Genomic DNA, 13200 nt, shown 5'->3' on the forward strand with positions numbered 1-13200 from the left:
TCATCATCATCTCGTATATGCATAAATGATAAGCCGCCCGACCATATAGGTGTGTGTGATAATCAATAATATTAGCAATAGCATTAGCCTGCGTCCAGTGCCTCCCGCGTCCGGGATATCATCTCATGCCGCCCACTAGAAGTGACCGCCCATGCCATCCGGGTCATGGTGTATAGCCCGCCTGCGGTGACCGCCCGCCATTTAGGCACCTGTGATATCATCATATGCTCATTATATCATGCTCATCATAATATGCTTATCATAACTCATCATGGTATGCTTGACATCAATATACTTATTACAATACATGCATAGAGACTCTTAGCGAATCATACTTTATCGGGGTGACGTAAGGTCGTGGACCCCCGATGTCGTTATGAGCATTCTTACGTATTCTGCCTCACCTTGAAGGAACAAGCATAAGGTGAGTGTACATAATGATCAATATCATTGGATTACATATATTACATCATTAGCTTCTTAGGAGCATCGTATCATAGACTATAGCATTTCTAGCCTTTAGCTTACTATCATCATTATCGTATTCATCTCATATCTCTTATCTCGTATAGCTATTCGTGAGTGAGGGCTCTTAACTTTCTTGGAGATGGAACATTTATGGTAAAAGAGGAAATTCATGCCATAGGACTCATGCCTTAGAAGGAAAGGGCTAGCCTCACATACCTTTGTCGTTTGACTATTCTATTGCTTGCTCGTTGTCCTTTAATGCACAGGTTTACCTTCAAGAGAATTCGTATCGGCATTAGCTACACAATTATATGAACGGGCCTTTTAAAGCTAGAGAAAATTGGGCAGCATTTCCTTTGTTTATATGACTTCCTCCATTTTCTATATCAACTCCCAAACATCCGTAATATCATCACAACATCACCAACAACAATCGTCATTCATTTACATAATTCGCGTTTCACAATTCTACTTTAACTCTCCATATTCATGACTAAAATTCACTTTCGCATTCTTTCGTATCCAATGCTTATTTCATGTTCTATAAGTCATTTATAACGCATTTATATCATCAACATACTCAGTTCCATGATTTAATTCCACTACTATTCAATAATGACACTATTCATCCATTTGATGACCCATTTATTGCACTCTTCCACAACCCATGTGTTTCAACGTATAAATACTTCAAATAGCATGTAAAGGTCATGAAACTTACCGTAGATGGTGTAGGAATAAACCTTGAGTGGTAATACTCTCCTTACACAAAAACCCTAGTTCATTTTTTCTTGCGATTTCTTGACTTGGATGGACTTTGATGAATTTCTTACACTCGATTCACTTGATTTCTTGGTATTGATCTTTGATTTCCTTTGATTTCTTGTGTGAAGAGTGGAGAATATTCTAGAGAGTTCTTGACTTTGTGTGGAATGAAAAATGAAATGAATTAAATGAATGTGGGTCTCCTTTTAATAACTTGAAATCTGATCCCGTCGGGTAATTCTACGCCCATTTTGACGGGCCGTATAAATTCCTACGGACCGTCAAAATTGTCCGTAGAACTGCCCAGTCAAAAATGGGTCACTGTGACCATTTGACGCTGGGCCGGGTCCATTTTACGGACCGTAGGATTTCCTACGGACTGTCAAAAGTCCTACGGGACGTCAAATGGTCCGTAGGATTTCTGCTCGTACACCTCCGTCGTAGAATGGCCATAACTTTTTACTCGTGCCTCACATTGACGAACGGTTTGTTGCGTTGGAAACTAGACTCGATGAAATTCAATTTGAAAAAAATAAACACACAAAAAATCCTCATATTCTAGGATATATGCCACCACCAATGTGGACCAAAATTTTGTCCGAAAATTTTGCCAAGTTTTACCAAAGTTCCCATAAACTCAATTTCCTTTATTTGTTTGTTCTTAAATCCTCATGGAACCTTCTTAACACTTATTTAACACTTAATTAACAATACAAGGGGCATTACAACTCTTCTCCAAAACTTCATTAAGTCATCATCAATTCGATACTCGTAAATCTTGCTCGACACATGACATATACCTCACTTTCCTTACCAACTTTCGTCTCCTACTTCAGATGTCTTTGAAATCTTAATTAGGACCATTAAAGACTAATTCTTACTTGCCCAAACACCATATACATCTTATCCTTCGTCAGCCTATTCACTGTACGTTAACGGGAATTTTTCGAGGTGTAACAGTTATGGCGCCAATGACGGAAAGACGACCATATTCCCTGAGCCCCATGCCTGATTTACGTTTCGAAACTAAATATTTTGATATTTTGCATATTGTACTCATTCACTGTACTTCTTGTTCCGATTATGATTCCTGTTTACTGTATTTCATGCTTTGCATACTCAGTACATATTCCGTACCGACCCCTTTCTTCGGGCGCGTTTCACGCCCACAGTAGCGTACGCCCATCTTGGTGATCCGCCACCTAGGACACCTATTCTCACTACTTTGGAGTGCTCCTTTGTTCCGGAGCCTATATTTTGGTACATACTCTTTCGTTGTATATGCATATGCCTATTCAGGGGTACGGCGGGGCCCTGTCCCGTCATATGATTCTGTTATGACTCTTAGAGGTCTGTAGACATATATGTGGGTTGTGTATATTACTGTTCGACTGTGTTCGCATGTTTTATGTTTGGGCGGTCCCATTCGCCGTGTGCCTTGTCTTACCGCGTTTGTATATATATTTTTGGGACGCCGTGCTTATGATAGCCTTGCCGGCTTCGTGATATATATGTTTGTCCATGCGACAATTTGGAGACTACGTATGATCTTGTATATGTGTACGTATTTGTATGCTGATTCTGGTTATCGGGTATGTACGGGTGCCCAGCTCGGGCACTAGTCACGGCCTACGGGGTTGGGTCGTGACATGAGAAAAAGTTTTGGGATTGTATTGGATGTAATTTGAATGAAATCTCTTGATCATGATATTGTTGAAGTTGCCATTGTTGTTTGGGAGGTGATTTGGAAGTTGGTGGAAGTAGATGAAATAGGGGAAGTGCTGCCCAAATTACGCTAGCTCGTTAATTACTCTAGTTTGAACTTATGAGTGTCTTCAAGACCTAACGTTAGTGTGAATCCTCTTGAATGTAGATTTGCGAGCTCTGGAGAAAAACGTTAAGTAGTTAAGGAGACGAAAAGGTATGTTAAGGCTAACCCTTTCTTTCTTAAGGCATGATTCTTTTGTTGAAAACCTCGACACGATATCCATAATATCCTTTTCCCAAAAATGCTAGAAGCTCATGATTCTCAAGGTTCATATGATATTGTTGGCAAATGCTCTTCATGATGATGATGATGATTCCATTTCTAGAGATACCAAAGCTTACAGTTCTTGATGGTCTTATGATATTATTGAGCTTGTTCCATGATTATTGATTGTACTCATTGTTGTTGGTCTCACCTTATGGTAGTCGTTCTTTCAAGGTGGGACATAGCGATATGATGATTCCATAACGACTTATCGGAGGTTACCGACCTTACGTCACTCTGATAGATGTATGGCTTTTATTTGAGCTCTCATACATGCTTTATATATATATATATATATATATATATATATATGTATGTATTTTCTCACACCGCGCCGTGCTATAGTCGGTCGGGCGATCACTTAGATGTGCACACCCTACTACGCCGGGCATGTTATGATGATACCCCAGACGCGGGATGATATGATATATGGATTGGGCTGCACGTTCCGCAGCACTAACTCTATATTATATATGTATGAAAATGTTTTTTTAAAAAAGCTAAGCATGCATGACATCCGCCTTAAGAGGCATCCAGATGTACAGGTTATCTCTCTTATCTCATGATACTCTCCATATCCTTATTATGTTGTTATTAATGTCTTACATACTCAGTAAATTATTCGTACTGACGTCCTTTTATTTGTGGACGTTGCGTTCATGCCCGCAGGTAGGCAGGGAGACGGATCAGATCCATAGGTGCTTCATCAGCAATTTCTCAGGAGCGCTCCACTTACTTCGGAGCTGTAGTCTAGTGGTATTATTCTTTTGTGTACATATTTGGGCACGACGGGGTCATGTCCCGTTTTTATGATTTCATGCACTCTATCTAGAGGCTCGTAGACAGATGTATATAGTTAGATGTTCTGTAACCTCATTGGTTCATATTTTTGTATATCATTTTAGCAGCCTTGTCAGCTTGCGCATATGGGCGTAGTTGATGATGATCATATAGATGTGCATTTAACTTATAGACCCATGCCCTTACAGATTATGACATTCATGATTTAACTTTCGTGGCCCATCTAGTTATGACTATGAGAAGCATGTTAAGAGGTGCTCGGTAGGTTAGCTCCGGGTACCCGCCATGGCCCTCCGGTTGGATCGTGACAGAAAGCTACTAGAGGTATAATTGGATCAAGGGTATATATGTTTGTTCGATAATAAAATTAAGTTCATGGAATTAAAAGCATTTAAGTTTGTTTATCCTTGTAGCACAGTACTACACCTAAATGGACCTTCTACAATATAAACCTAAAGATTCTCCAACAACTTAAAACAAGTTTGTAAATTAAACAAATAAAAGGTATAATTAAGCATAAGGAAACCTAAAGATTCTCCAACAACTTAAAACAAGTTTGTAAATTAAACAAATAAAAGGTATAATTAAGCATAAGGAAATTAACATCTACAAAGTGACTGCATAGTCACGAAGCGTTTAAGGCAATGTTTTGCACAGAGAGCTATTGGAGGAAGAGAGTGAGTATTTGAGAAAAGCTGCAATAATGAGTAATTAATTAATTGATACTCATTACTTCTTCTGGTTCAAAAAGAGTATCCACTTAGTCTTTATTTTTTTGTTTAAAAGGAGTGTTCACTTATCAAATCAAGAAAAAATTAATCTTACTTTTTCATATTTGCCCGTATTAAGTGTTTAGTGACCAAATTTGAATACCTATTTAATTAGTGGTATTTTAATCAAATTATCGATTTTTACTTAGGAGTTAGTATTTTAAGAGGTATGCAAATGGTTACGAGTCCGGAGCCTAAAGGGTATAAAAATACACGGTATTTACCAAAAGGGGGTGCCCAAAAATTTATATACCAAAAGGGGTATATCGTGGGCTGATCCACGATATACCCCAAAAAAAAATTTTCGCCTGACACCAAGTCAACGAAAAATTAAAAAAAAAAAAAATTAATTGTATAACGTGGACTGATCCACGTTATACAATATAAATTGTAAAACGTGGATCAGTCCACGTTTTACCTCTAACGTTTTTTTTTTTTTTTTTTTTTGCGAGCACTAAAATTTTTTGTAACACTTAGTGTGTTTTTTCATACTTTGACCAATGATTAATCGTGTGTGAAGACTCCGAAACGTCAATATTTTATATAGAACCTGATATTTTTTTCTGCGTACAATAATGTAGGCTCAATACATCAAGGATACGTAGACGTTCGGATCGTCATTTTAGGGGTTGAAAAGGTGCCGAAGTAAGTTTTGTTTGAAAAAACTTAGTGTTTTTTCATACTTTGACCAATGATTAGTCGTGTGTGAAGACTCCGAAACGTCAATATTTTATATAGAACTTGATATTTTTTCTGCGTACAATAATGTAAGCTCAATACATCAAGGATACGTAGACGTTCGGATAGTCATTTTAGGGGTTGAAAAGGTGCCCGAAATAAGTTTTGTTTAAGGTTTAAGTGTTTTGTTTTTTAAGGTTTTGATTTAAGCGTGTTATTTTTTAATCACGATAAAACATTATTTTGAATATAAATATAATTCTAAAAAATATAGGGAGAAAAACTAGTTGTAAAGTGGTCAAACTTTAGATGGTCATAACTTTGCGCTCGGACGTCCGTTTTACGCGTTTTTTTTTGAACTTGCGTATTTTTTCGAGATCTGCACGGGCCGAGCCGATTTTTAAAAAAACGCCTTTTATCCCATTCAATTTCGATTTTCCCCCAAATTGGCGTGAAATTTTCAGTTTATTTACTTATAAGATGATGATACGCAATAGATTTCAACGTAAAAATCCCAAGGTAATGTACACCTTGAATGTCAATTTCATACTGCGCGGTTTCAATTTTTGAAAATAAAGCTGATTAATTTTCTCAACATATAAAGTTGACTAAAATAACCTTACAGTCAAACACTAAGTTTTTTCAAACAAAACTTACTTCGGGCACCTTTTCAACCCCTAAAATGACGATCCGAACGTCTACGTATCCTTGATGTATTGAGCCTACATTATTGTACGCAGAAAAAAATATCGAGTTCTATATAAAATATTGACGTTTAGTCTTCACACACGATTAATCATTGGTCAAAGTATGAAAAAACACACTAAGTGTTACAAAAAAAAAAAAAGTTTACTAAATTTTTTTTTTAGTGCTAAAAAAAAAAAAAAAAAAAAAAAAAACTTTAGAGGTAAAACGTGGATCGGTCCACGTTTTACAAATATATTTGTAAAACGTGGACTGATCCACGTTTTACAATTTATATTGTATAACGTGGATCAGTCCACGTTATACAATTAAATTTTTTTTTTTTAATTTTTCGTTGACTTGGTGTCAGGCGAAAAAAAAAATTTGGGGTATATCGTGGATCAGCCCACGATATACCCCTTTTGGTATATAAATTTTTGGGCACCCCCTTTTGGTAAATACCGTGTATTTTTATCTTTCGGCCCGGACTCAAAATGGTAAGTTGACACTCGTTTTGAACAGGAGGAAGTAACTTTGAAAGTTAGATTGCGGTTCAGTTAGGTTGTTAATAAATTACTAATACATTAGAAATAAGATGTGTCTGAACCAAATATTAATAACTTCAAGCTGCGTTTTTTCTGAGTAAGATTAAAATATGGAAGCTCACTGAAAAATTCGACAAAACAAACTTTGATGTCATAAGCCTTTTTTTGGTTCTTCTTCGTCGATAGATTTTGGTGGTTACTTGGTTATTCATTAGACTAGGTAATTTTTCTGCGCTTCGTGCGGTTTTGAATGACCTCGTTAAGCTTACGAATAATATTCAAATATACAATAAAAATGACTTCAAGGAATGTTTCTTGTAAAAAGTAAAGATATCTATAACAATATTTTTAAACATAAATGAGGAGATTCGACATGGTCACATATCTCAAGAAATCCAAAATTTTGAATATCACCTTTTTCATATTTAATTTAGTTAAGAGCTTTCAAATATTTTTTATCTGATAGTCACAATTATAAGCTTCACTAATTTTAAAGAAGTAACAATTTAAACTATCGGTTAATAGAATCCACCCCATAATTATCATTTTATTTATAGACTACAAAGAAACAAAATAACCAAATCTAACACTTTATTAGATTCCTAAAATATTAAAAGGATTATCATCTAATAAGTCACAATTACTTATCTGATAAAATTAAAGAAATGTTGACGAAAATTGACATCATGAAGCTTAGCATCAATTTGTTCGGCAAGAAAATTCTTAGCTAAGAGTAACACATTCCTTCTCTAATTGCTTCCAAAATCCATCCGCCTCCTTTATCTGAAATTTTCACAAAAATATAGTAATTGATACTCATACTCCTTTTCTGTAATCGGAACTATTTAATTCAATTGGTAGAAGGAAAATCATGTGACGTTAAAGTGAATAATTTGCAATATCTTTCAATGAAACAAATTTCTATTTATGAAAAATGAAAATATATGTAAAATACTTACCAAGAGAAAAAGATATAACAAAATATGATATTGCTGACATTCAAAATGAAGAATCTTTTCATGTTCTTAATACTTAATGTGGCAAGTTTATGAGAACTTATATATTACTACTATATACTTTGAGGCATGCAAAATTTACTGCCTAGTTTGATGCTGGTACATTTCAGAGTATTAACATGAGACTAAGATCTTTTGTATTCAGATGGATCTAACAAAATTATTTCTTTTCAAGAACACATTATTGAACCTCCATTTTTTTTCGGTTATTTGTAATAAGCATGACAACTAAAATGGGCCAGAATTGTTGAAGAGAGATTCATATATATGATGAATTACTAAAGTAAATAAGATTATAATAGTAAAAAAAAAAATACCTTTTTATTATTTATTAAAGACGTGTAAAAGAAAGGACAATAACTAAAATAGCCGGAGGAAGTATGAGCGATTTGGATTGGCTTTTATAAGTTGCTTAAAAGTTTTTTTTTTTTTGTGTGTTTGGTAAATTTTAAAGTCATTTTGCTTAAAATAAGCTCAAAAAAATAATTGGACCCATTTAACTTAGTTTATAAAGCAAATTTATAAGGAAAACAACTTATAAGTAAAAAAAATAAGTTGGACTACCCCAACTTATTTTATTTTTTAATTTTATAAGGCTAAAAAATAAATAATCCAAAGCAGGCTCTATATCAAGTTAAGAAAAGCTCTTAAAACTAAGAACAGAGCAATAGAAAACAGTAAAAATATAAGACTTGTAATTATTAACGAAATAACTTAATCCATCCAAATAAAATTAACTACTTTTCATTCTGCTGCCGGAATTTTTATCCTATCTTTGTTGAACTTATGATATGCATAAAATTTTGATAGTTTAATAATTTAACATATACATTATGTTTTGCTTTATCCTACAAATTTAACTGATCGTAGAAAATAAAACGTGAATGCATTCTTTGTACTTAGGATATATAGCCACAATACAGAACTTGAAAAATACAAAAATGTATCTTATTGATCAAAATATTTTAATATAAACTTCAACAATTATCACATATGTAGTAAGGATAAATTTACAAATTCACATCATCATTTCTATAAAAAGAGAAGATGAAGAATGGGACTACCAATGACAAATGGAAGGAATAAGAGGAATGGAACAGAGGAAGCAAGTAGAGGAGGAGAAACAGGGCAATGGGTTTACAGTTGTAAAGGTGGCTGTTGAACTTGCTAAAAGGAAGTATTTCACCGATTCATGAATGTCTCCCTCTTTACAATAATAAATGCGTTGTTATTTTAATTGTTACGAACCGTTGTGATTTTTCCTATTGAAAGAAGGAAATTAATAGAATTTTAAAAAATTAAAAGAAAAGGCAAAAAAATGAGAAAAAAGATAAATAGTTTTCTTGATTTTTGAGACATGCCACATCAGCGGGCCTTTGGCTTGCTTTTATATATATATATATATGATTAATGAAGTAATGTAACAAGTACTAACCACATATTAAATTAAAATACAATTCGTAACACGTATTCTTTTTTTTTTTTTCAACACCCGATCGTATTCTTTAGTGAACGGTTGGTGAAATGAGCAACAGAGAACTTCTTGCTTTTATCAAACTACCACTTTTGGCAAAACTTTTTTTTTTTTTTTTTCACCGGCAAAACTTGATTATCTTATTTTCCTTTTTCCTTTTTCTTTTAAACGTTGCGAAATATCTAATTCATCAACATATGTGAATTTACGATTTTATTTCGCAAATGATTATTTAACTTTCAGGGTTGAAAAGTCTCACATGGGATGAGACTTTTAGTGTTAATTTTCTGGCCTACTTATGCAGTGATTACATATACTCCAATACTTTATTTACACACGCTAAATTTCCTATACATACAGAAAACCTGTATCTATAGGCGCGTCTTCATAAATCACTATATATATAGACCTCATCTCAAACCTTTCCTTCATCTTTCCACATTCTAGTTTCACCTCATTTACAAATTTACAGAAAAAACTTATCTCAGATCACTTAACAAGAACAAGTATTTGGATTGAATATTCTGATATTTATATCCATTTTCAACAACATTCTTGATATTACATATTTAGGTATGTATATATCTTCTTTCTATGTTTCTTTATATCTGTTTATTGTTTTTTTTCCATCATTTGTAGACACTGTTTAAACAGACTTGAAGTGGACTTTGGGGTTTTTCTTTGATGATTAAAAAGTTCAAAATCTTTAGTGTTTTTTTGCATTTGAAGCCTCAAAATTTTCCTTTTTCTTCTATGGGGTTTTGGTTTCTACTCTTCCTGTTGAGATTATGCATTTTTTGGGCATATATATAGTTTGAATTTGGATGAAGGTGCCATCAATTTTCTTGGGAAAAAAAAAAAATCAAATCTTTGTGTTGAAATAAGAATTTTTGGAATAGAGTGATAAAATTTACAGCTATATAGCTAGCAAACCTTACATGTGTTTCCCCTATTTTGTAGTTTCATGCATCCTGAGTGTTAAGATCTTAATAGTACAAAAGATTGTATTTTTATGGGGTTTTAGGAATAAATAGTTGTACTTTTTGCCTTGCAAAATATGATCATTGATTTTTTGTTGTTCTTCCTTGACAACTTACCTCTAAACATATGTTTATCACTCTTTAATTTAGTGGTGCTGGTACCAGTTATCCCTTTTACTTTTTGTTATTTAATGGTGCTATTAGTTGACCTTATGGTATAGATCCTTACCTAGAGAGCAGTTGAGATTGCTATTTAGACAAGATTCTAAAAAATGGGAATGGATTTTCTTACGGATAATGGATTGGTTGGTCGATTACTATTTGATACTGATTAGTTGACCTCTGATGAAAAAATGAAGCTCTTTATACTTGTATCAGGTCACTTTTGAAAGTCCTTTAGTTAAATCAGTTCCTTTATTCTTTTTGAATGAATTAAGATCAGTAAAATAATCTGGTGAAGTCCATAGAAGACAAATTTACTTTTTCAGAAATTTCTTTCAATCAGACATGGTAAAAAAGAGAGTTGAAAAAGGGTGGTTGGGGGGGGGGGGGGGGGGCGGTTGTTGGTAAATGAGTAAAGGGGTAATATAAAACATATTTAGAGACTCTTTTTAGAATTGTATGTGTTTAAATTGCTAAATTTTACTTATACATACAGATATTTATTGTTTCACAAGATAATCAAGAACCATTGGAGCCTGGAGGCATATGGTTCATGTTTCCAATCATATAGATGTGTGAATTAGATCCTCCTTAATAGAGTCAGATCTTGCCACGTAGATGTTTCTCAGCAACCTATATTTGGAGAGTTTGTGGACAATATAGTTTCTGATATACTTTTATGATTTTTATAATTAACTCAGGAACTTAGTCTTTGTTCATTGATGAACATTCTTTGGAAATTATTGTCCTTTTTTCCTGGTTGGTGCACCTATTTAATTTGATATAACTTTGCAGATTAAATTGAAGTTGAGTGGGTAACACACATAGGAAAGCTCTGTAGAGATTTGTTTGAATACTTACGCGTAGATTTTATTTTATCCTGATTTTGAGCCACGGATTTTATGGCCTCGGAATTCCATTTTTCTTTGGCCTCATTTAATTAAGAAGAAACTTTCTTTTTGTCAAGCTTTTGTTCAAGAATTCAGTATTTCTTGAGTTTTAACCTTTAAGGCATAAGTTTCCATGTGATTGTTGTTGTACTTGATATACTTGGGAAAATTGATTTCTCCTTTTATGGTGTTTTATATTTTATTTTACTGAAGCTCTTGTGCTTATGGGGTGTGGCTAATTTGGGAAAGCCCAGCAAGTGGTGGGTCCTTGTGCCACATTTTATTGACTAAAAGTTTTTCTTAATTTAGATTGGGGTCTACTTTGTTAGAATTTAAAAAATCCTCATATTTTTAAATATTGTGTAGGTCCTTTCCTTTTTGATCAGAATCATTATGCAGTTTGATTTGAGAAAAGGAATATTGCCTTAAAAAGCTCACACGTTTCTTGTTTGTAGAGTTCCATTCTAGTTCTTGTTTTGGTAGATTTCCTCTTTTTTCCGCGTTCAAAATCTAACCTTGTTCACATCTTGTCATATGTTAGCAAACAAAGAATTAAATCAAGAGGTACAAAATGGTCTTAGAGCAGCTTTTCCAAGAGCAAATAGCAGAAACTACCTTTGATGATCGCGATATTTCCTTAGAGAAGTGGAAGATAGTTGATGATAAGCAAGAAGACAATCTCTCCGGAGGTTTTGAGTGTTACATTTGCCTGGATCTTGTACATGATCCTGTTGTTACCTTATGCGGTCACCTCTATTGTTGGCCTTGCATCTACATATGGATACACTTGCAGAGCATTTCTTCTGAAAATACCGATAACCAACAGCCACAATGTCCTGTTTGCAAAGCTGAAGTCTCACAAAATACGTTGATTCCACTCTATGGTCGCGGTCAAGCTACAAAACCATCCGAAGGCAAGGCCCCGAATCTTGGTATAGTCATTCCACCAAGGCCTCCTAGTCCAAGATATGGGGCTCAGACACTGATAGCAACTACTAATTCACATCCAGCCCATCAACTTCACCATCGAAATTATCCTCAGCAGTCTCCAACACATGAAATGTATACGACAGAACCTATACTAGGCCCCAGTGGCACGTCAACAGGGGAAATTGTTTTACACACTGATGTTTGGAAATTCATCGGCTACTTTGTATGCATATCCAAGTTCATATAATCTAGCAGGGACTAGAAGTCCAAGGTTAAGAAGGCAACTATCACAGGCTGATAGATCACTTAGCAGAATTTGTTTTTTCTTATGCTGTTGTTTAGTGACATGTCTTATCTTGTTCTGATGACCACCTTCTCCGCTTGCTCATACTTTGTAAAATACTTAGTAGTTTAGTACTGTAATAGATGATAATATACGGCTTGACTCAATGTAACAGATCACCCGGCTTTCATACAGGAAAGGAAAGACCCCGGATTTTTGTACTCTCCAACTTGGAGATCCTCAAAACAATCAGAATATGGTTTGTAGTTCACTATTCTTATGATAAGAAGTCACATCTCATTCATATTTAGGAAATAGAGAATGAATATGGTTCATTGGAATTACGAGACAATTAGACATTACAAATGATGAATCAATTTCTTTTATTTGCATGTCACTTTGTTTTTGTTACTCAATTGTCCTTTTTTTTTTTTTTTTTTTTATTTACTAGAGTTTGTTGCTCCCGTGCCCCCTTGAGCCGGAGAACCCAGTAATCCCTTGCAGGATGGTATTGCACACTTAATCAACTCTTGACGAGTAGTATCTACCTTCATCTTAGTATATCTCTTTTTCTGACTAATTAAGCACTCTTGGTCTTCTATTTCGTATTATAAATTTAATTGGTCAATTCTTTTTACCGCTACAAAACCACCGTAAAATGTAATATAATACTGCGGTTTCGGTGACGCCATAATAAATTTTTAAATAACTGTGTTTTTATT

The 13200-nt window shown here is 34.2% G+C and overlaps 1 pseudogene; it reads left to right on the forward strand.

Annotated features, from left to right (window-relative positions):
- The first annotated feature begins 9630 nt into the window (after positions 1-9630).
- Positions 9631-12866, forward strand: LOC132031158 (E3 ubiquitin-protein ligase RMA1H1-like; annotated as a pseudogene).
- The last annotated feature ends 334 nt before the right edge of the window (positions 12867-13200 follow it).

The sequence above is a fragment of the Lycium ferocissimum genome, chromosome 9 (genome assembly GCF_029784015.1).
Source record: "Lycium ferocissimum isolate CSIRO_LF1 chromosome 9, AGI_CSIRO_Lferr_CH_V1, whole genome shotgun sequence".
NCBI lineage: Eukaryota > Viridiplantae > Streptophyta > Magnoliopsida > Solanales > Solanaceae > Lycium > Lycium ferocissimum.